The following is an 8805-nucleotide window of genomic DNA, read 5'->3' as shown; positions in this document are numbered from 1 at the left end:
AAGGGTAGAAGATATGTATTAGAAAAACTTTCATGCATTAAATGTTAGTTTTCCTTTTCCCAGGAATAACCAAAAAGAAAACAAACAACCCCCCCAAAAAAATTTAATCTTCTATTTCTATTAAATAAAAATACATTTGACAAAAGTAAATGATTTTGTACAAATTGTACATTGTACAAATTTTATTATAATGTTTCTAGTTGAAATAGTGATTTAATATGATTAATATGTCTGATACAAGGAGTTACACAGGTAATCTAACTCAATGGAACAAAAGTATTCTCATCTAAAATGAGGAAACTGGACTTTAATATATTTTCATTAGAACTTTAACAAATATCAGACCTAAAACTGTAAAAGAGACAGTTATAAAAGCCATCTGGTACAAAATAAGAAATAAAGTGTTAAATCCTTGGAATAGATGAAGTACAGAAGACACAATAGTCAATGGCTACAGTTATGTACTATTTTATAAACTCAAAGACTCCAGCTTTGGGGATAAGAACTCACTTTTTGACAAAAAATGCTGGGAAAACTGGGAAATAATATAGGATAAACTACAAAATAGACCACTATCTCATATTCTACACCAAAATAAGGTCAAAATGGGTACATGATTTAGATATAAAGGGTGATACTATAAGCAAATTAAGAGAGCAAGTTTACCTTTGGAGATCTTTGGAAAAGAGAAGAATTTAGCATCAACAAGAAATAGAAAACTATGAAATACAAAATGGATAATTTTGATTATATTATATTAAAAAGATTTTGCACAAACAAAATCAATATAGTCAAGTTTAGAAAGGAAAGAGTAAGCTAGGGGGAGGGAGGAATTCACAGCTAGTATTTCTGATAAAGTTTTCATCTCTAAAACATATAGAGAACTGAGTCAAATTTGTAAGAATGCAAGTTGTTCCTCAATGATAAGGAGAAGGAATCAAACGGTACAAACAGATAGTTTTTAATAAAGAAATTGAAGCTGTTTATAGCCATATAAAACTGCTCTATATCAATTCAAATTAAAACAACTATGAGGTACCATCTCACACCTATTAGTTTGGCTAAATGACAGGAAAAAATAATGATAAAGTTTGGAGGGGATGTAGAAAAACTAGGATATGAATATATTGTTGATAGAGTTGTGAATTCATCCATTGTGGAAAATAATTTTGAACTATGTCCAAAGGGCTATTAAATTGCGCATACCCTTTGATCTAGCAGTGCCACTACTGAATCTGTATCACAAAGAGATCATCACAAAAGACGCAAAGAGATTATAAAAAAGGGAAAAGGACCCACATGTGTAAAAGTATTTGTTATCAGCTGTAATGTCCAGACTAGCTCCCTGGAGGACTTCAGGATCAGCTGGAGTCCTTAGTCTTAGTGGAGGAGTGAAGGAGTCAGGAGAGTCACCAGGAGGATGGTCAAAGATGGATTCCAGAGTCTGCAGTCTGGAGTCTGAACTCTTCTCTGGGTATGTGACTAAGACTCACAGATGCCAATCCTCTCAGCCCTTAAATACCTCAGTATGATTACATCACTACAGCAACTAAGCAGGTACCAACTGTGGAACTATTACATCACCATATCACACTAAGTATATGCCAATTAGAGTGATTACATCATTATATCACATTAAGTATATGTTTACCTAGAGAACCATTATCTCATCAATTCCACTGAGTTAACACCTTGTAAGTATCCTTGTTTCAAGTATACTTCTTCAGAGTTCTGGCCCTCCACCATCAGCTCTTTTTGTGGCAACAAGGAATTGGAAATTAAGAGAATGCTCATCAATTGGGGAATAGCTAAATAGGTTATGGTATATGAATGTAATGAAATATTATTGTTCAATAAGATATGGTGAACAGGCTTATTTCATAAAAGCCTGGGAAGATTTTTTAAAAAATGAAGCTGAAGGAATTGAGCAGAGCCAGTAAAACATATTACATGGTAACAGTAAGATTGTGTGATGATCAACTTAGTTCTTCTCAGCAATACAGTGATACATGACAATTCCAATAGACTTAATATGGAAAATGTCATCCACATCCAGAAAAAGATGGAAACTTAATGTGAATTATTCTTTTTTTCCAACTTCTTGATTGGTTTTTGTTGTGTTTTTTTTCCTTTCTCATGGCTTTTTGCTTTTGTCCTGATTTTTCTTTAAAACCCATGATTCATATGGAATACATTAAAAAAAAAAGATTGTACATAAGAACAAACCGCCCTTCGTGCCAAATTAAAAAAAAATACTTAGTAAAGAATACAGTAGCTTTTCTTAGGGCAAAACTTTATTTCTTTGACTTCTGAAGCTAACAAATTCAGCTCAGAATTACCTTTTGAAATCACAACTTATTTATACCTTAATTCTCAATAGACTAAAATGTTTTAAAATGTGTCATATTTGTATAGTGAATAAACTTTCAGATATTTAACTTGCTCAATAAGTTTTTCTTTTATAACTTAATAGAAAAATAACTTTTCTGTTAATCTTAATGGGGAAACAATTACTATGAAAGATATATTTTTATTATTTTTAATCTTAATTTCTTCCCCCATAGAATTATTTTCAGAATTTCTTTCAGAATTCTCCCTTCCAACTTGAAATTGTATAATTCTAAATTCAGTGATGAGAACATTGACTAAATTTTCAGCTATTTCAATAGCATATACACCAAAAATTCAGGCTGCTAAAAGTTTCTCATAGGGTCTGGGTTAAAAGAATAAACACTGGTTGGAAATGGGAAAAGTGCTGAGTTTAGTTTATCTTTCAAAAGTCAATATATATATATATATATATATTACAAGCTATGGATAGAATATCACTGATTAAGGCTTATTCTATAAATCTTACTGACTTACTATACTCAAATGGCTTTTTCATGATTCAGAAGCTAACTTTTACAATATAGATGAGGCTTGCATTCTTATATCAGTGTTTTATAATCATTATAAAGTTGGGGTTAGAAAAGGAGTCTAATACTAGATTTGTAGATATATCTGTAGATAATAGATAGAAAAGTAGTCATTACATTATAGGAAAAAAATGAAATCTATTTACTATAAATGTGAGAACATCTGATTACTTTTTATTTTACTTCAATAAATGACAAAAACATTCAATTTCCTAAAACAAACAAACCAACCAACCAAAAACCCCTAAAAATTCATTCTTCTTTTGAGGCAGAAAAGGTTCTGTGTATGTGTAGTGGATGATACATAGGTATTGTATAGTTATATAAACATGTATGAGTGTATATATACATGATTGTATACCTGCACATACATACACACGTTTATAACTAATATTTATATAATACTTTAAGCTTTACATAGGGATTTACAAATATTACTCATGGAATTTTTACAATACTCTTGGAAGGTAGGTCCTATTATCTTCATTTTACATATGAAGAAACAGAGGCTCATGGACACCCAGTTAGCAAATATCTGAGTCCACTATTTGAAACCAAGGCTTCTTAACTGCAGATCTATCCCTCTATTTACTCTATCCATGTATATATTTATGTACAGACATACACACATTTTCATGGAATAAGCAATTAATGTATAAAAGATCCCTCTCCAAATTATGATACTTGGAAGATAAAAATCTGTATTTGACAGATATCAGAAAATTTCATTTGGAAGGGAGCTCAATGGCTATTAAAGCAAAATAATTAATTGGAATACAGTATCTGCTTGAACAGAGAGAACTGAAATACAATTCAAGAACAAAACCCAGATGCATTTATTGGACAAGTACAGCATATATATATAACAGTGATCTAATCAACCAGATAAAGTATCCTCTCAGAATTGGAAATAGATTTGGTCTAACACAACCTATTCTTCATGAATGCATATTTGAACCAACATGCATTCATGAAGAATGGGTTATGCTAGGTGAAATTTGTGACTCTGTGACTATCATTTACTTTCTAGATATTCACTACTCATGTATTTGATTTTGCCAGACATCAAGTATTCTAGTCCATAGTTGTTTTTTTTTTTAATTTGTTTATTTTAACATACATTGCTTTATGAATCATGTTGGAAGGGAAAAATTAGAGGAAAGGGGAAAAATTATGGGAGAGATTAAAAAGCAGAATAAAAAAGTGAACATAGCATGTGTTGATTTACATTCAGTCTCCTTAGCAATAATTGTACAGCTCGCTTAATGGCCTTTAATAAAATTCTAGCCACGAGCATTGGGTAAGGAGTAAGGCTGTGTTCTGATTGTGCCGGGAGGTTCACCCACTCTATCACACTGTCTCCTTGATGAAGGATTGCTGTGGGTGTTTCTTGTGGAGCAAAAACTGATATGTACAATGTTTTTTGAGTGATTCTTTCAACCACATTGGATAAAGTCAATTCAACTTCTCTCAAAGCCTCTTGAGCTTCTTTTGTAAGCTGATATGGTGAATTTAAAGCACTGTCACCCCTTAAAATGTCATATAATGGTTGCAGTTGATAGGTAGTCAAGCCTAACACTGGTCGCATCCATTGGATATCTCCTATCAATTTCTGAAAATCAATTAAAGTGTTTAGCTTCTCTTTTCTTAAGGATAGTTTTTTGTACTGTAAGCATCTTAGGGTATACGTCATATTCTAAATATTGAAAAGGAGCATGTTTTTGAATTTTTTTCTGGAGTATGTACAATTTCTAGTTCCTTAGTGTTTCTGTGGTCTTTTGTAGACATGCTTCTAACATTTGTTTCTCAGGTGAATATCCCAATATATCATCCATATGATGTAATAACATAACTTTTGGAAATGCTTTTGTTACTGGAATAAGAGCAGCAGCCACATACATTTGACACATAGTAGGGCTGTTTTTCATTTCCTGTGGCAAAACTGTCCATTCCTACCTTTTATAAGGCTCAGCTAAGTTAATGCTGGATACTGAAAAGGCAAATCTTTTCATATCCTCCTTATCTAGAGGGTTAGAATAGAAACAAGCCTTAATGTCTCTTACCCCAAAAGGCCATTCTCTAGGCAATTGAGTAGGAGATGGAAGTCCAGTGTAAAGAATTCCCATAGTTTCCACCTGTTCATTTACCTTTCTTAAATCAGTCAACATCCTCCATTTTCCAGATTTTTTTTTTTTATAACAAATACTGGGGAATTCCAAGGACTTAGAGAAGGTTGTAAGTGTTCTTGGTCAAGTTGCTCCTGTATTATATCTAATAAGGCCTGAATTTTATCGCAACCTAAGGGCCACTGTTCTATCCACACTGGCGTATCAGTTTTCCATTGGATAGGAACAGGTGAGAGTGTTGGCAGGCCTTCAACAGCAGCCCTGCTTAAAAAAAAAAAAAAAAAAAAACAAAGTATTCTAAGTGTTGTATTTCTAAGTGTTGTAAGATGTCTCTTCCCCACAGATTGATGGAGATTTTCTTCAACTATAAAAAGCATAAAAACTACTGTTTTGCCTTCAAAAGTGGGGCAGCACTAACTTCAGCTGGTATTGATCCTTCTACGCCAGACATGTAGGTGTCTGCTTTAATCTTTGGCCAGTGACTGGGCCAATTGGCACCTCTAATAACTGTACGATCTGCACCTGTGTCTACCAATTCTTCCAATGGTAGGCCATTCATATAGATAGTGAGCATAGGTCGGTCAGCCGTTACTGCTGCTGTCCAATATATTCCTGGATTTTGTGGTCTGGAGTCAGAATCTGGGTGACTATCACCAGGTTGCTTTTTAGGATTCTGTATGAGTAAACCTGATGCTACTACTTCTCCTGGGTGATAAGTCACACATTGTCTACCTGTATTAGTGACTGGGATATTATCTACACATTCCCCAGTTTCCCACATCAGTGCGTGGATGGACACTGTTTTGTACGTACAAAAAGGAGGTGAAATGGTCAAGCCTACTGTGCCTGGAGATAAGGGATCCATAGGCTGGAGAGGAACAGATTTCACCTCTCCAGGGGATATCTCAGTTGTCCCAGCTGCATACAACTCTATTCTCCCCAATTGTAATTCCTTTCTCCCATCAGATGGCTTCCTGGCTGATTGATCATGTCTGGGTCCTGGACTTCTAGGCACTCTGGGTATACCATTGGCTGCCATCATGCCCCAAGTGTTTTTTGGCTGGGGCCCTGGAGCTGGGCCCCTCATCCTATTTCCCTGAATCAGTCTACATTCTGATACTCAATGGAAGCCCCTATTGCATTTTGGATATGGGGTATTGGGTCTTGTTCTCCCACCCTGTTTTCTCATTCTGTCTCTATACCAACGTTGAGCTTTCAGATGCCCTACTTTACCACACTGAAAGCATTGATGAGTATTCCTGGAAGTCCCTTGCCAAAAGGGACACTGTTTTCCCATGTTGGGATCTTGAGAAGTCTGCATTATAGCCTGGCTATAAAAAGCATTTGTGCCCACTGTGGCACAGCGTCTTATGAGCTCCTCTAAAGGAGCATCCTTGTGCAGTCCTAGTATAATTCTTCTACAAATTAGCATTTTCCTTAGCAAGATGCTTTATCAAAATGTCTGTTACTGCATTTTCACCATTAGTCTGTGTGATAGCTGTCTGCAAATGTCCCACAAAATCAGCAAAGTGTTCATTTGACCCTTGTGTTATTTTTGTGAAGGCCTCACCTTTGTCATTTTTATTGTGGAGGGAAGCCCACACTTTGATAACAGCAGCAGCAATTTGCCCATATGCTGTTATGGAGTAATTAATCTGTACTGCGATGTCTACATAAGAACCTACACCTGTTATTTGGTCATAGGTGATTGGAGTATGAACTCCATTTTGACTATTTTGCTGGGCTTGTATCCTACAGAACTCACTATATTCAGAAAGCCACAACAAGTTTTGTCCAGGTTCTAAGCATACCCTTGCTATAGATTTCCAGTCATTAGGAAGTTAAGATTTCATGAGCCATATTCTGTAATAACATCTTAACATATGTCGATGTAGCCCCATAAAGAGTGCAACCCTTTTTCAGGTCTTTGAGAATTTCTATATCAAAAGGAGTGTATTTTCTACTTTTTTGACCTGAACAGTTAACTTGTTGAATTACAGGAAAAATTTGTGGTCTTAACTCATCCCTTCCTTAGTGGCCTTGGGTAGTGCCTTTTGAAATCTACTCATAGGAGCGGCTGGATGCTGGGGAGGACGTGCTGGTGGTGTCACTGCCCCTCCCACTACTTCTCCTCTCTCCATCCTGGAAATTGGAGTTCATGGAGGAGAGTCAATTATCTGCTCCTTATGGTGGACTGAAGCTTCCTCTTGGGATGGAATGTCATCATACCCTTGAGCTTCACTTAAATCTCCATGCCCTGTGGGGATATGGTCATTAATCTGTTCTTTGTCTTTGTTCTCTTTGTCTTCACACTTTCTCATCTGGCTGTTTTGAAAACTTTTCTTTTTTCTATAACTTACAGGATTTTTAAATTATATTATGTTGTATATATATAATGTTTCTTTGGAAATTGACTGGGAATCATTATCATTATAATATTCACACAATTGGTTGCTTACAAGCTTCCAATTATCTAAACATATCTCTTCTTCATTGAAGAACCAAGGGGACGTACATTCTAATGTATCCAGGAATTCATCAATCTGCTCCCAAGTCATAAATAAGCCCTGTCTCTTTATCAGTCTGAGTATGCTTCCTGCAGATTTCCTTTGGAGTGGGGTTGTGGGGTGGGGGTGGGGTTGGGGTTGGGGGAGAATCTTTTCCCAATATCTGCCCTATTTCAGCCAAGAAAAGATTACTAGTTTAGCCCTTAACAAAGGAAGAAGTTCTCTGTTTGTTTATTAAAATACTCACCTAATTTCCTGGTCACTGGAGACTTCTTCAGTGAAAGTAGGGTCCTTGGCCCCACAATGGGCACCAAATGTGATGATCGTGTTTAGCACCCAGAGTATATTAAAATCTGCCCAAGTCAAGATAAGGGAAAATCCTTGATCTTTACTCTTTCTGGAGGTGAAGGGGATGGCAATACTCACACATATACACGCAAATTCTCCCTTCCTCTCTCTCTCTTTTTCTCTCTCTCTTTCTGTATATATACATATGCCCATTCATACACACACACACACACACACACACACACACACACACACACACATCTATATCTATATATATATTTACATATGTAGATAACATATACATATATACATATGTACATTTATATGCATTTATGTAAGACTATACTATACTTGTTTATCCTTTGTTTCTCTAAAGGTGAATCTTTTGAGTCTTTCTATGTTTTTCTAAATCTACCAACTCATAGCAATTTTCAATCTTATACTATCTAGTTATTTTAGATAGTTAAAACAATATTAACATGGCTGATTTATAGTGTAGTTTGCCTATTTTTCTTTTTTGATCAAAATGACTTTAATTTTTTTCTGTGATCATATTACTACTCCTGCTTTTCTTACCTAATAAATTATATTTTGATATTTATTTTATATTAGTATGTATCTGTCATTTTCCATTCCTCCTGACTTCTCTGCTTTATTTCTACCTTTCTTGCCTTTCCATTACTTAACCCTCGTGTCCCAGAATCCCTTTTTTATTCTCTCCCTCCACCTTTTCCCTTTGCTCTCTTGTTTCTATCTGAATTTAGAAGACTTTTATATCTTTCCAAATATATATGTAGTTTCCTCTTTATCTCCTTCCCATAAATCTACACAGTTTTCTCTACCCTTAATCCTATTTCCTAACCTTTATTTCTTTATAAATTTAGAAGATTTATTTCCTTCTCACTATATATGTTATTCTCTCTTAAGGTTCTCTCTAAAAATTCCTCCCTTATCTGCTCTTCATCT

The sequence above is a fragment of the Antechinus flavipes genome, chromosome 1 (genome assembly GCF_016432865.1).
Source record: "Antechinus flavipes isolate AdamAnt ecotype Samford, QLD, Australia chromosome 1, AdamAnt_v2, whole genome shotgun sequence".
NCBI lineage: Eukaryota > Metazoa > Chordata > Mammalia > Dasyuromorphia > Dasyuridae > Antechinus > Antechinus flavipes.
This window is presented reverse-complemented; position numbering follows the sequence as displayed.